The sequence below is a fragment of the Mytilus californianus genome, unplaced genomic scaffold (assembly GCF_021869535.1).
Source record: "Mytilus californianus isolate M0D057914Y unplaced genomic scaffold, xbMytCali1.0.p SCAF_14, whole genome shotgun sequence".
NCBI classification, from domain to species: domain Eukaryota; kingdom Metazoa; phylum Mollusca; class Bivalvia; order Mytilida; family Mytilidae; genus Mytilus; species Mytilus californianus.
The window spans coordinates 31,811,338-31,826,429 of NW_026262626.1; the positions used below are offsets into that span (position 1 = coordinate 31,811,338).

Sequence of the window (15,092 nt, forward strand, 5' to 3'; positions counted from 1 at the left end):
ATATAAAGCAAAATGTAAATTGACATTTAGTTTTTATGTAAACTAGTGACCTTTGCTGGCTCTTATTTTGATTGGCAATAAGATAACACCACTTATTCAACACCTTGATCGGAAAATAAATAAATGTACTATGTTTTGTTTCAATCCCTACAGGATTTCTTGAGAAGAAGGTTTCAATCAAGATTAACCAATGACAATTTACATTCAGACAGGATGGCTATCTATCTTTTCCAATTGTCACATAATCTTCAACAATTAAAAAGGACATTAATTGATAGAAATAATTTATCTGCAAAGTTTGATAAAATTCTGTTCACTATTCCTCAAGCAGGAGATAAAAAATAATGTTTACAGACAATTGATGACTAGTGATGGCAATTGCCCACAAGGTTAGCTGAAAAGATATAATATATAATTCAGTATAAAAACAAAGAATTATCAACTAGCTTTCAGGAGTAAGGAAGTCAAATATTTTTCGAATGACCTTCATGCAATTCTTGACTCGAACATTTCCTCTGTCAGTTTTTTCAGAATATAAAGCTTTTAATCCTTCTAGTCCCATTCTCTCAACAGAAAGTTTAAGATGAGAGAGCTTTAAGTTTGATTTAGAAGCCTTCAAAGCAGTCGCTCGTGTAATTGCTTTACAAGCAATGGCTTCATTATAAGACTTAAGATTGTCTTTCTGGACTATACAATCATAAGGATGACTTACAGGAAATACAAATGAATCCAGATTGTTTAAGGCTTTTGAGGTTAATAATTTAAACAATGCTCTAGTGTCATCAACTGCATTGTGTGCACAATTGTTTTCACCAAGAAGTTGTGACACCAATGAAGTTTGAGAATATGATGGTAATTCTGGCATTATTTTCTTGAATAACTCCATGGTGTCTATGAATCCACATATGTGAGATGAAAACTCGTTCCACATCTGATTTGCTTTTAAAAATGGTAAAAAACATGGCAATCAAAGCGTTTGATGTTGTGTCCTACAAGAACTGGCTTGGATGGATATTTGGAAAGAAATGTTATAAAATCAGTGAGAGCTTCATGTGGTAATTTGTACGAAACAGGTTGTAAATTATAAAACATCTGATTTGCAGAAACAGTAATTTTTGTAATTTCGGAGGCCTGTATTGAGATAGGTTGGTTTGGAAAGATGTTACTGCTAAATTCATTATTGTTTGAAGTTGCAGCAATCTGTATTACATCTGAGGTTCTATCTGGAAAAAAAAATTAGTTTAGTTTTTCTTATTTCAATATTTCTCAATAAATACAAAATATGTTACCTGCTAATTCAATAGTTTTAGCAATGTATGGATTAATCTTATTACCAAAATGAACCGAAAAGGAAAAGAAAAAAACTAATTATTTTTTTCATGATTTATTATTCTAATATTGTGTTTACAATATCTAATGTTCACTTTTCTTTTTTAGTTTTTCATGTGAGGGTCTGTTAAAGCCTCCTGTGTGATATAGGTTATTTTCATTGTTGAAGTCTGTATGATTGCCTATAACTGCCTACTTTCACTTCATTTGAACTTTGGGGGGATACAGTCTCATTGGTAATCATACCACATCTCCATTTTTTATGTAGACAGTTTAAGAAATTTGTATGGGCAATTTTCCTGCTGTGATATACATTTATCTCTAACTTTAATATTTGAGTGATATATATATTATAGTATTACTTCAAAAAGAAGAATGAAAAGCTGGTTCCATGTGCAATAACCAATATACAATGTATATAAGCATATAAAGTTTTCATATAATTTATTTTATCATATACTTAGCATTAATATGATAGCTTTAATTTGCATATGTGTAATGAACGGAAGCCATAAAGTACACAAGCCATAATTTCCCACCCGGTCTGTTAACCCATATCAGGGGCCTCTCGTGCAAGTTACTTCCGGTATTTCCGGTATCGTCTGTTTAATTTTCCATTGTGGCGTCAGATATTTTTAGCTCACCTGGCCCGAAGGGCCAAGTGAGCTTTTCTCATCACTTGGCGTCCGTCGTCCGTCGTCGTCGTTAACTTTTTACATTTTTAACTTCTTCTAGAGAACCACTGAATGGAATGAAACCAAACATGGCATGCATGTTCCTTATCAGGTGCTGACCAAGTGTTGTTACTTTGTAGCGGATCCCTCATCCAAGATGGCCGCCAGCGGGGGACTTAGTTTAACATAGGACCATATGGGAAATACATACAAATGTCTTCTTTTAGAGAACCATTGAATGGAATGAAACCAAACATGGCATGAATGTTCCTTATGAGGTGCTTACCAAGTGTTGTTACTTTGAAGCTGATCCATTATCCAAGATAGCCGCCAGCGGGGGACTTAGTTTAACATAGGACCCTATGGGAAATACATACAAATGTCTTCTTTTAGAGAACCACTGAATGGAATGAAACCAAACATGGTATGAATGTTCCTTATGAGGTGCTTACCGAGTGTTGTTACTTTGAAGCCGATCCATAATCCAAGATGGCCGCCAGCGGGGGACTTAGTTTAACATGGGACTATATGGGAATTACATACAAATGTCTTCTTTTAGATAACCACTGAATGGAATGAAACCAAACATGGCATGAATGTTCCTTATGATGTGCTGACCAAGTGTTGTTACTATGAAGCCGATCCATAATCCAAGATGGCCGCCAGCAGGGGACTTAGTTTAACATTGGACCCTATAGGAAATACTGTCATACAAATGTCTTCTTTTAGAGAACCACTGAATGGAATGAAACCAAACATGGCATGAATGTTTCTAATGAGGTGCTGACCGAGTGTTGTTACTTTGAAGCCGATCCATAATCCAAGATGGCTGCCAGCAGGGGACTTAGTTTAGCATGGGACCCTATGAGAAATACATACAAATGTCTTCTTTTAGAGAACCACTGAATGGAATGAAACCAAACATTGCATGAATGTTCCTTATGAGGTGCTGACCGAGTGTTGTTACTTTGAAGCCGATCCATAATCCAAGATGGCCGCCAGTGGGGGACTTAGTTTAACATTGGACCCTATGGGAAATACATACAAACGTCTTTTTTTAGAGAACCACTGAATGGAATGAAACCAAACATGGCATGAATGTTCCTTATGAGGTGCTTACCAAGTGTTGTTACTATGAAGCCGATCCATAATCCAAGATGGCTGCCAGCGGGGGACTTAGTTTAACATAGGACCCTATGGGAAATACATACAAATGTCTTCTTTTAGAGAACCACTGAATGGAATGAAACCAAACATGACATGAATGTTCCTTATGAGGTACTGACCAAGTGTTGTTACTATGAAGCCGATCCATAATCCAAGATGGCCGCCAGCGGGGGACTTAGTTTAACATTGGACCCTATAGGAAATACTGTCATACAAATGTCTTCTTTTAGAGAACCACTGAATGGAATGAAACCAAACATGGCATGAATGTTTCTAATGAGGTGCTGACCGAGTGTTGTTACTTTGAAGCCGATCCATAATCCAAGATGGCCGCCAGCAGGGGACTTAGTTTAACATGGGACCCTATGAGAAATACATACAAATGTCTTCTTTTAGAGAACCACTGAATGGAATGAAACCAAACATTGCATGAATGTTCCTTATGAGGTGCTGACCGAGTGTTGTTACTTTGAAGCCGATCCATAATCCAAGATGGCTGCCAGCGGGGGACTTAGTTTAACATTGGACCCTATGGGAAACAATACAAACGTCTTCTTTTAGAACCACTGAATGGAATGAAACCAAACATGGCATGAATGTTCCTTATGAGGTGCTTACCAAGTGTTGTTACTATGAAGCCGATCCATAATACAAGATGGCCGCCAGCGGGGGACTTAGTTTAACATAGGACCCTATGGGAAATACATACAAATGTCTTCTTTTAGAGAACCACTGAATGGAATGAAACCAAACATGGTATGAATGTTCCTTATGAGGTGCTGACCGAGTGTTGTTACTTTGAAGCCGATCCATAATCCAAGATGGCCGCCAGCGGGGGACTTAGTTTAACATGGGACCCTATGGGAATTGCATACAAATGTCTTCTTTTAGAGAACCACTGAATGGAATGAAACCAAACATGGCATGAATGTTCCTTATGAGGTGCTGACCAAGTGTTGTTCCTATAAAGCTGATCCATAATCCAAGATGGCCGCTAGCAGGGGACTTAGTTTAGCATGGGACCCTATGAGAAATACATACAAATGTCTTCTTTTAGAGAACCACTGAATGGAATGAAACCAAACATGGCATGAATGTTCCTTATGAGGTGCTGACCGAGTGTTGTTACTTTGAAGCCGATCAATAATCCAAGATGGCCGCCAGCGGGGGACTTCGTTTAACATTGGACCCTATGGGAAATACATACAAACGTCTTTTTTTAGAGAACCACTGAATGGAATGAAACCAAACATGGCATGAATGTTCCTTATGAGGTGCTTACCAAGTGTTGTTACTATGAAGCCGATCCATAATCCAAGATGGCTGCCAGCGGGGGACTTAGTTTAACATAGGACCCTATGGGAAATACATACAAATGTCTTCTTTTAGAGAACCACTGAATGGAATGAAACCAAACATGACATGAATGTTTCTTATGAGGTACTGACCAAGTGTTGTTACTATGAAGCCGATCCATAATCCAAGATGGCCGCCAGCAGGGGACTTAGTTTAACATTGGACCCTATAGGAAATACTGTCATACAAATGTCTTTTTTTAGAGAACCACTGAATGGAATGAAACCAAACATGGCATGAATGTTTCTAATGAGGTGCTGACCGAGTGTTGTTACTTTGAAGCCGATCCATAATCCAAGATGGCTGCCAGCGGGGGACTTAGTTTAACATTGGACCCTATGAGAAATACATACAAATGTCTTCTTTAGAGAACCACTGAATGGAATGAAACCAAACATTGCATGAATGTTCCTTATGAGGTGCTGACCGAGTGTTGTTACTTTGAAGCCGATCCATAATCCAAGATGGCTGCCAGCGGGGGACTTAGTTTAACATTGGACCCTATGGGAAACACTACAAACGTCTTCTTTTAGAACCACTGAATGGAATGAAACCAAACATGGCATGAATGTTCCTTATGAGGTGCTTACCAAGTGTTGTTACTATGAAGCCGATCCATAATCCAAGATGGCTGCCAGCGGGGGACTTAGTTTAACATAGGACCCATGGGAAATACATACAAATGTCTTCTTTTAGAGAACCACTGAATGGAATGAAATCAAACATGAGATGAATGTTCCTTATGAGGTACTGACCAAGTGTTGTTACTTTGAAGCTGATCCATCATCCAAGATGGCCGCCAGCGGGGGGCTTAGTTTAACATAGGACCCTATGGGAAAAACATACAAATGTCTTCTTTTAGAGAACCACTGAATGCAATGAAACCAAACATGACATGAATGTTCCTTATGAGGTACTGACCAAGTGTTGTTACTTTGAAGCTGATCCATCATTTAAGATGGCCGCCAGCGGGGGACTTAGTTTAACATAGGACCCTACGGGAAATACATACAAATGTCTTCTTTTAGAGAACCACTGAATGCAATGAAACCAAACATGGTATGAATGTTCCTTATGAGGTGCTGACCAAGTGTTGTTACTATGAAGCCGATCCATAATCTAAGATGGCCGCCAGCGGAGGACTTAGTTTAACATAGGACCCTACGAGAAATACATACAAATGATTTCTTTTAGAGAACCATTGAATGGAATGAAACCAAACATGGCATGCAGGACCAATATTAAACCAAATTTGGCCTCACTCATTATTAGGGTATCTGTTATGATTTTAATCTATTTTTACATGATTTCCAAAGCCAAAGTAGAATCAGGTGAGCGACACAGGCTCTTGAGAGCCTTTAGTTTATTATGACGTCAAAATTTTGCGGGAACTTTTGTGATGTCCAGTAATGGCGGACAAATAGCGATAAGGTGTATTGGATCCAGTGGTAAATTCGTTTGTACAGAACCAGCTGTTATTGAAAAGCAGATGTTAACATGGCTAAATCCAATGATATAGATTCTCAAAATGATGATAGTTAAGTACTTGCTAACAAATGCCATTGACAATTATGAATCATCTCATAGTACAACAGGTAGTAATAATGATCATTATATTTTTAAAAACTGTAATACTTCTTTGCTTCCAAATTTTCAATGTTTCAAAATGCCTCTATAGGAAATGGTATCATAAATATATATGGAGGTAGTGATGCTATTGTTGGACAATGATAGTGTATTTGTTGGATTCATAATTTAACTTCTTTATAAAGTTTTTGACTGTTTTAGTTATTTCATTTGTTTATTTGCCTTACAGATTAATACATGGCCTTTTCCATATCGGCCCGGGTATCATCCCTCGACCCATATCAGCACCTCGACTACGTCTCGGGCTGATATGGGGGTCTCGGGATGATACCCGGGCCGATATGAGAACAATTTTTCAATATATTTATATATATATTAACGACTTACATAGGCTTGTAGTTTCTAAATCAAAGACTACCAGTGGAGCTGTAGAAATATCTATCGGTATACATAAAGATGCATTCATTGGAGCAGGGATTTCTTCATCTAACTTCTCATTATTCATTCCTATAACACATCAAGTTTTGTAAAAACAAAATTGCAGATTTTAATTGTTATATACGGTGTAAAATGTGTTTGTACAAAAGTAAATGAAACATCAAATGTTTAAAGTATGTTCTATTTTATAACTTTGATAATCCTTATTGCATGTCATGCATCAATCTTACAGACCATAAAAGGGGCCCTCCGCTAATCAATTATAAGTACAAAAGACAGAGAATAAAAGTTTAAAAATCATACTTTGGTTAAAGGAGTAGGTCCGGTAAGACCCCTTTTTGGCCCCAAAATATAGCATTTTTACAAATTTGTTGAAATGTAAACTTTTAGCTATTCATTTGGAAGAAGAATACTTCTGTTGCATGAGTATGGGCTGTTTTTGACAATACATAATGCACATGCATCAGGTATAGCATCATAAATTCATGCAATATTACTGAAATCTTTACAATTTTAGCACTTTGTGCAAATTATAAGACGGTTTTTGTCAAAAATGGAATTGGCCGCATTTGTGTTCAGTCATAATATTCAAATATATGTTGTATTTGACGATAAAACATAACATATAAAAAGGTTGAGACTGAACACGAATGCGGCCACTTCCATTTTAGACAAAAACTATCTGGAAAGTGACGTATTTTGGCATATTTGATAGATTTTTCATACTCAAGCTTGAATTTAAGTGTCTTTCATGACCAAATCAGTTCAAATATTTTACATAAACTAATTGAATCGACTGAAGTAGACACTTAAGTGTTTGAAAAATGTAAAAACTCTTTCATCAGATGTACTTCGAATTTTAGGCCAAAACTAGACCTTACCGGACCTTCTCCTTTGCAATAAGTTAAATGAAGTCAAAGTTTAAATTCCAAGACAATTTAAAAAGTTAAGGATGTACCTATTTCACTTTCATAAGTTCTTCCTTCTCTTATTTCAACACCGGTACTTTTTCCTGATCTTTCTTTTTTTAGATTGATTCTTCTTTTTTGTGCTGCTTTGTTTTGTCTCTTTCAGATTTTTTATTCCTCTTTCTATTCAATCGTATAGCCCTCTTGATAGTCTCATTCCCAGGTGACAATCCAGCTGCTTCACTAGCCTTAAAAAATAAATAAATAACAACATGTACAAATTAATTCAATATGAGGATGGTCTTAACAGTTATTTAAGAAATGACTGTTCCTTTTTGTTGCCAAGTTTTATTTTGATGTATTAAAGCATTGATCAAAGCACATTTTACATGAAGCACTTTAGGCTTTTATACCCTATTAAACTACAAAAATAATGAAGAAGGATGCGAGATTTTCTTGCTGTGTTGAAGACCCATTAATGGACTTTGGCTGTTTTCTGCTTTGGTTAGGTTTGCTGTCTAACACATTCCCCGTTTCAATTCTAAATTTTATTTCTTAAAATAACAGTTCACCCTTAAAATTTACTTTTTATACGACTGCAAAAAATTTTGTGGTCGTATATTGGTATGTCGTCGTCGTCGTCCGAAGACACATTGGTTTTCGCACTCTAACTTTAGTTTAAGTGAATGGATCTCTATGAAATTTTACCATAAGGTTCAATACCACAAAAGGAAGGTGGGGATTGATTTTGGGGGTTATGGTACCAACAGTTAAGGAATTAGGGGCCAAAAAGGGGAAAAAAACAAGCATTTTTCTAGTTTGATGACAATAACTTCTGTGTAAGTGTATGGATCTCTCTGACATAGTACCATAAGGTTCCATATCACAAAGGGAATGCTGGGATTGATTTTGGGGGTAACTGCCTCCAAATTTAGGAATTAGGGGCAAAAAAGGGGCAAAAAACAAGCATTTTTCTAGTTTCATGACAATAACTTGTGTGTAGTTGTATGGATCTTTATGAAATTGTACTGCAAGGTTCCATATCACAAAGGGAAAGCTGGGTTTGAGTTTGGGGGTAATTGCCCTAAATGTTTAGGAATTTGGGGCCAAAAAACAAGCATTTTTCTTGTTTCCAGACAATAACTTGTGTTCAAGTGAATGGATCTCTCTGAAATTGTACAGTTCATACATGTGAACCTCCCGACGGGAGTACAATAATCCCGTTTTCAAGGGTCTCCTCCCGACCTCCCGTTGAAGACAAAAAAATCCCGTGTATGAAATATTTCATGAATGGAAAATTTCAGCCCAACATATCTGGTGTAACTGACATTACTGAAGTTATATTTTACCTGTATATCAATTAACATGCATAATTATATGGCCTCATTTGTCACCTTGGGTGTCAAACATACTGGTAATCAACGATTTTTACCTCAGGCTAACTGCTGTTTTGTAATAAAACTTTGTTTATTTAAAATGAATGTTGGGTTACTTCCCTTGACTTGTCCTGTTTTTAAGTTACTTTCCTTTAAATAATGTAAATTTTTAAAAGAATATAAATAAAATATAAAATGAACAAATTATCATAAAAGGATGGTAATTAAATGATTTTAAATGTTTTAGGACAAATAAAAAAATAATAATTTGAAAATTATTTGAGGGTTCTATACTTCCTTTCAAGGCTTAAATTGAAATTTATATAATAACTATGACCCATGTTTACAGTTTGAATGTGTTACTTATCATGCATTATAAATCTACTTGCATGAAGATAAATATAAAAGATCCACTTGCAGATAGATAAGCAAATGTTCTGATTGCAATGAATAATGGTAAAAAAGATATGACCTAAATAATTTAAAGAACATACTGAAAAAGAAGAATGTTAGATTGAACAAGTTGAAAGTTTAAAAAGATAGAGAAAATTTATAAGTACAAAGGTACTATAAACATTATTCATTCGGATGGAAAGTTGAAGAAAACACACTTTAACAGACAATTTCTACAGCACACGGTTACATTTACGACAGAATTTATGTCGATTAAAAACATCCTGATCTCAGTCCTAATCTCCAAAACTCCTGATCTTAGTTTCACAGTCCATCACATGTATGTGTACTGCAAGGTACCATACCACAAAGGGAAGGCTGGGATTGAGTTTGGGGGTGATGAATCATAAGGGGGGTTCAAAAAATTTGGGGGGGAGATTTTTTTTTCCTTTTTTTCTTTAAAATTTTCCATTTTAAATTGGTTATTTCTGATTTATATATAAAAGCAAATAATAATGATATGGGTTGAATAGATAAATTAAAATTTTTTAAGTTCTTAGACCACATTCATTCTGTGTCAGAAACCTATGCTGTGTCAAATATTTAATTACAATCCAAATTCAGTGCTGTATCAAGCTTGAATGTTGTGTCCATACTTGCCCCAACTGTTCAGGGTTCGACCTCTGCGGTCGTATCAAGCTGCGCCCAGCGGAGCATTTTATTGTATAGTGAAATAACAAATTTCCCTTATTTTGTTTTGAAACATTAGGGAGCAACCATTGAACTTCAAGGAAAGGGGGGGGGGGTTAAGGTCTGTTGTTTGGCCTAAACCATTTAGGAATAAGGGGCATCATAGGTGCAAACAAACTAGGATGTTCTGGTTGCCTGACAATTACTCGAGTATAAGTCTATGGATCTCTTTGAAATTTTACCACAAGAATCCATACCAAAAAAGAAAGGTTGGGATTGATTTTGAGGTTTATGGCCCTAACATTTCAGGGAATAAGGCCAAAAACAATACTTTTCTGATACTTTGTATAAATTGCCTTTTTCCTGACCTATTTCCATGGGGTTTAATTCTAAGTCTTAAAAACTTGGGGTTGTTTAATAGAAAGAATCTAACTGTGTATTTATATTTTGGATTGTGATACAATTGTGTGTAAATTAGTACACATTGAGGTCCAAAGGATCCAATTGAACTTTGTTTGATTTCTTAAGAAATTTCATTTTTTTTGGGTTCTTTTATATGGTGATTCTCATATGTATTAAGATTTTTTATCTTGGGGCCAGTTTTCAAATAAGTCCACATTAAGGTCCAAAGGGTCCAAACATAAACTTTGATGTCAACCAATATTTAGTTCTTGATTTTTTTTATATGCCTAATCTGTGTATTTTTAGATTTTATGATTTTTCTGCCCTGTTTTGTAATTGTTCCACATTAAGGTCCAAAGGGTCCAAAATAAAACATTGATTGATTACAACAAATGCAAATTTATGGGGTTCTATGATAAGCTGATTATTACCCTGTATTCATATTTTGGATTTTGTGCCCAGTTATAAAATTTGTCCGTATTTAGGTCCTAAAATACACTCAGTCTGAATTCATCCATTATTGAAATCTTTTGGTTCTTTCATTTGCTGAATCAAACCATATAGTTAGATTTTTATATAAATGGACCATAATCATGATAACAGAGGTAATGACTGACTATTTTCACTCTCTGTCAGAACCTATGCTATGTCAAGTATTTAATCACAATCCAGATTCAGAGCTGAATTGCAAAATTAATAGAAATTTCATTTCAAGTAGGTTCATATTTGATAATATAGATTAAAAGAAGGGAATTACCACTTGAAAAGTCCAATTTAATTTTTTTCAGATCTTAGACCACATTCATTCTGTGTCAGAAATCTATGCTGAGTCAAATATTTAATCACAATCCAAGTTCAGAGCTGTACAAAGCTTGAATCTGGTGTCCATACTTGCACCAACTGTTAAGTTTTTGACATCTGCAGTCATACCAAGATGAGCATTTAATATGATTTTTTTTTTAAATATTTGAATATTTGCCTTTAATGCATGTACATTTTTTTGGTTTGTTTTTATAAGTGCACTATGATTTTATATGTACCTGACAAACTATTGTAAGCCCTTCCAGAACCTTTCTTCTGCCAACAAGTGTCTGTGGATGCATTAATACCTGCTTGTTCATTACCTTCTGTAAAAAAAGGTTAAATTCATAATACAGTAACTGGAAAATATGTATTCAAAAACAGATCTTCAGCCCTAAAAACATGAACCAAAAGGTAAAACTTAACTACAGTCACTTAAAGTGGCCCAAGTGTTGTAGAGCTTAATTGTCCTTAATACATGAGGACTGTAGCTGAGAATTATCATTGATTTATTATGAAATGTTTTCACAGAAATAAACCTAAACACAAAACTCAACCATGAAATTAAGGTGATAGTGACACGATTTAGGTATATATAACTAGAGGTTCCAAGGAGCCTGTGTCTCTCACCTGATATTTTTGTTTACAATTGATGCATGAAATGATGCAACCATTATACTTTTGCTTTAGTTTCAGAGGCAATAACTCCTTAAGGGGTCAATTGACAATTTTGGTCATGTTGACTTATTTGTAGATCTTACTTTACTGAACATTTGGTGTTAATGAATAGTTGTTGCATGCACATGGAAGAGAAAATATAAAAGGATTATTTCCTTTTGAACTGTATCTAATAATCTTTGAAGATATGTTGCTCTGAGTTGGATAAAAAAGAAGCCCAAACTGACAAGATATAAAGGTAGGTTTCTCCCATGTACATGCAACAACCAATTACCTAACATCTATGTATTTAATATTTAAATTGCAAGAATTTGATTACCACCTTTATAAATTTGACTGCAGTTTAACACATATTTTAGGCATTAACATATACAGGTCAATATATATTATGATATTTGTAAAATATGTGTGCCATTGTATGTACAATGTACATGTATATGCAAATGACAGAATCAGGCCTATTTTTTTTTTATAAAATTATTATATTTAATTTTCAGTCAAACCTGCATCAATGGTCATGGACTGGAAAGCTTCGTCAAGTAAAAACTTCCTTTCTGAAGCATTTGCCTGACACTCTATTATGTCTCCAACTTCATTTTATCTTGACTTTAGTGACTTATGATGAGGACAATGGACATTCATGGCAGCTAGCAAATTATTCAGCTGTGTTTCTCCTATGCCTGCATGAATCATACCTGATAATATAAAAAACATACAAAAAAATAAATGAACAATAAATTTAAAACACTAGCAAAATAATTTAAAGTAGCTATAATTATATAGGTTGGGCCATATTTTCTGTGTACATGTACATGTAGGAAAATGAAGGCAAACAAAATTAATTTTGTGGCAATGTAAAATAGTGAATTATGATGTCTGACCAGGATAAAATGGTACGTTTTAAATTATCACACTACTGGCTATTTTTATATTTTGTTGATATATTGCGCTGTAACAACACTATCCCTGCAAAAAATTTAACCCCTCCATATTCTGTATATGCTTGTCCCAAGTCAGGTGCCTGTAATTTAGTGATTGAAGTTTAATGCTGTGTAACATATTTTTTCATTGATTGTTAAGTACCAAAATTGTTGTTAGTTTTTTTGTTTGAATTGTTTTACAATTATCATTTGGGGCATTTTATAGCTGACTATGTTGTATGGGTTTTGCTCATTGTTAAAGGTTGGACGGTGACCTAAAGCTGTTAACTCATATGTCTTTGGTCTCTGTTGGAAAGTGGTCTTATTTGCAATCATACCACATCTTCTTATTTTTATATGTAGTACAATTTTTTATATTGACCAAACTTTATCATTATCATAATTGAAAGAACATTTGTTTACCTGCAGCTAATTTTGTATTGACATCAAATGTACCAACTCCTTTTCTACTACTATTTGCATGATGCGTCTTCCCTAATCTTATTCGGGCAATATCTGTTCATTGTATATACAAAATACCAGCAACACCATAAGGTTTAACTCCCAACGAATTGTGTAATTGTTAAGGGACTTCACATTTGGAACATTGTTTCAACTGTTGAACAATATAGTATACTAAGTAGTTCGACAACATATCTACAGTGGTTTAAGGGAAGTAAATCAGTAGGTAATGGTAATAAGTCAAAATCAACATTTATATTATATTCATCATCAACCACTACTTCATGATCTTGTATATCAGGTACAGACTCAAAAGCAACATTACACAAATCATATGTTTCAATGGTTTTCAGTTGGGCATATGAGTGGTCAGGTTCTAAGTTTTGACAATGGACTGAGACAAATGATGGTATATCGTGGTGGTCAGATCCTAATTTTTGACAATGGACTGAGTCAAATGATGGTAAGCCGCATCGGCCTATGAAATTTTCTCAGCCAGGTAGGAGGCTTGGACAAAAATTTCATAGGCCGATGCGGCTTCTCCGAAGCAGGGGCTTAAACTTTTTGTTCAAGCCTCCTACCAGGCTGAGAAAATTTCATAGGCCGATGCGGCTTCTCCGAAGTAGGGGCTTAAACGTTTTGTCCTAGCCTCCTACCTGGCTGAGAAAATTTCATAGGCCGATGCGGCTTTTCCGAAGCAGGGGCTTAAACATAAGCGGTGATTTGGGGGTCCATGTATTACGCAATACTGTAAGGTGTTATGTATTACGCAAGGTGTCCATGTGTATTACGCAATACTGTAAGGTGTCCATGTATTACGCAAGGTGTCCATGTGTATTACGCAATACTGTAATTATACAGGTACACCAGCTTACCTAATACTGATGGAATTTGTTTTCTTTGTGATGAAATAAATTCCTTCTCCTACAAGTATTCATATTCCTGCTGTGAATTGTGATATTTCTTTAACATTTATAATAAGTTTATGTATTTATTAAATAGTACTGTTATATTTAAATATTGCGGTTTGAAATCAAATGGGACCCCCCCCTCCATAAGTTTCACTCTTATTAATCAAAATATGTTTATCCATCCATGATTTAAGGAATTTGATATTTTGAAATACAATATGAACACTCATCAAATGATACAATAAAATGACTAAACAGAATTGTTAAGCAAAAAAATGAATACTATAAGATTGTAAGACATTATTAGATGTACAATTTCTTCACGAATACCAATTCACATTTATTGTGAAATATTGGAGGCAATAACCATAACAAAATAAAATCACCTTACTATCATAACCTTCGATTTCAAGGTGTCCATATAGACACTTCGAGTAATTAAACAAATATATGATAGTGTCCATTAAATATTCATACAGTAATGTTTAACATATAAAAGATCACATACATTACAGTGTACAAACAGGAAGAGTCAAATAATCATTTTGCATAGCGGGGAGTTCGATTGATACAGGTTTTTAAAAGAATGGTACGGATGAATAAAATTCACGCTGAGAATTTTTTTGGATGATATATTTGTTAAAATAACACATAAATATTTGTATTTGTAAATAGAGTCACGGTTTAATAAAAAGGTAGCGTTAATGAACACATTGTTAAGTCCGATGGTGTTTTTTTTGTTTTTAAAAGGATTAGTATACAGAAAAAAAACAATGGCGTTGACCTTCAAGTTATGGAGGTTCACTAGGAATCACGTTGGGGTATTATAAAGCATACTGTAATTATGATGTATCTTGACAAGAATTACTGATTGTGAAGATTGATATCCATCCTTTCTAAATCAACACCGTAGGAATATAAATCTCAAATTTTGATAATGTAAAAAAACAACCTTAAACTAATGTTATCAATATGGACAAACGGACAAGACAGTTGTGAG

The 15,092-nt window shown here is 34.8% G+C and overlaps 3 long non-coding RNA genes across 3 annotated transcripts in view; 1 reads left to right on the forward strand and 2 right to left on the reverse strand.

Annotated features, from left to right (window-relative positions):
- The window catches only part of LOC127724760 (uncharacterized), an 865,500-nt gene that overhangs the window by 61,443 nt on the left and 788,965 nt on the right, over positions 1–15,092 (reverse strand). The window lies entirely within an intron of this gene.
- LOC127724823 (uncharacterized) lies at positions 1,178–6,317 on the forward strand. Its single transcript, XR_007992736.1, has 2 exons — positions 1,178–2,447; positions 2,950–6,317. It is a non-coding gene; the product is annotated as an uncharacterized LOC127724823 (long non-coding RNA).
- On the reverse strand, positions 7,311–12,526 carry LOC127724811 (uncharacterized). Its single transcript, XR_007992721.1, has 3 exons — positions 12,303–12,526; positions 11,361–11,447; positions 7,311–7,707 (listed from the first exon to the last, which is right to left on the reverse strand). It is a non-coding gene; the product is annotated as an uncharacterized LOC127724811 (long non-coding RNA).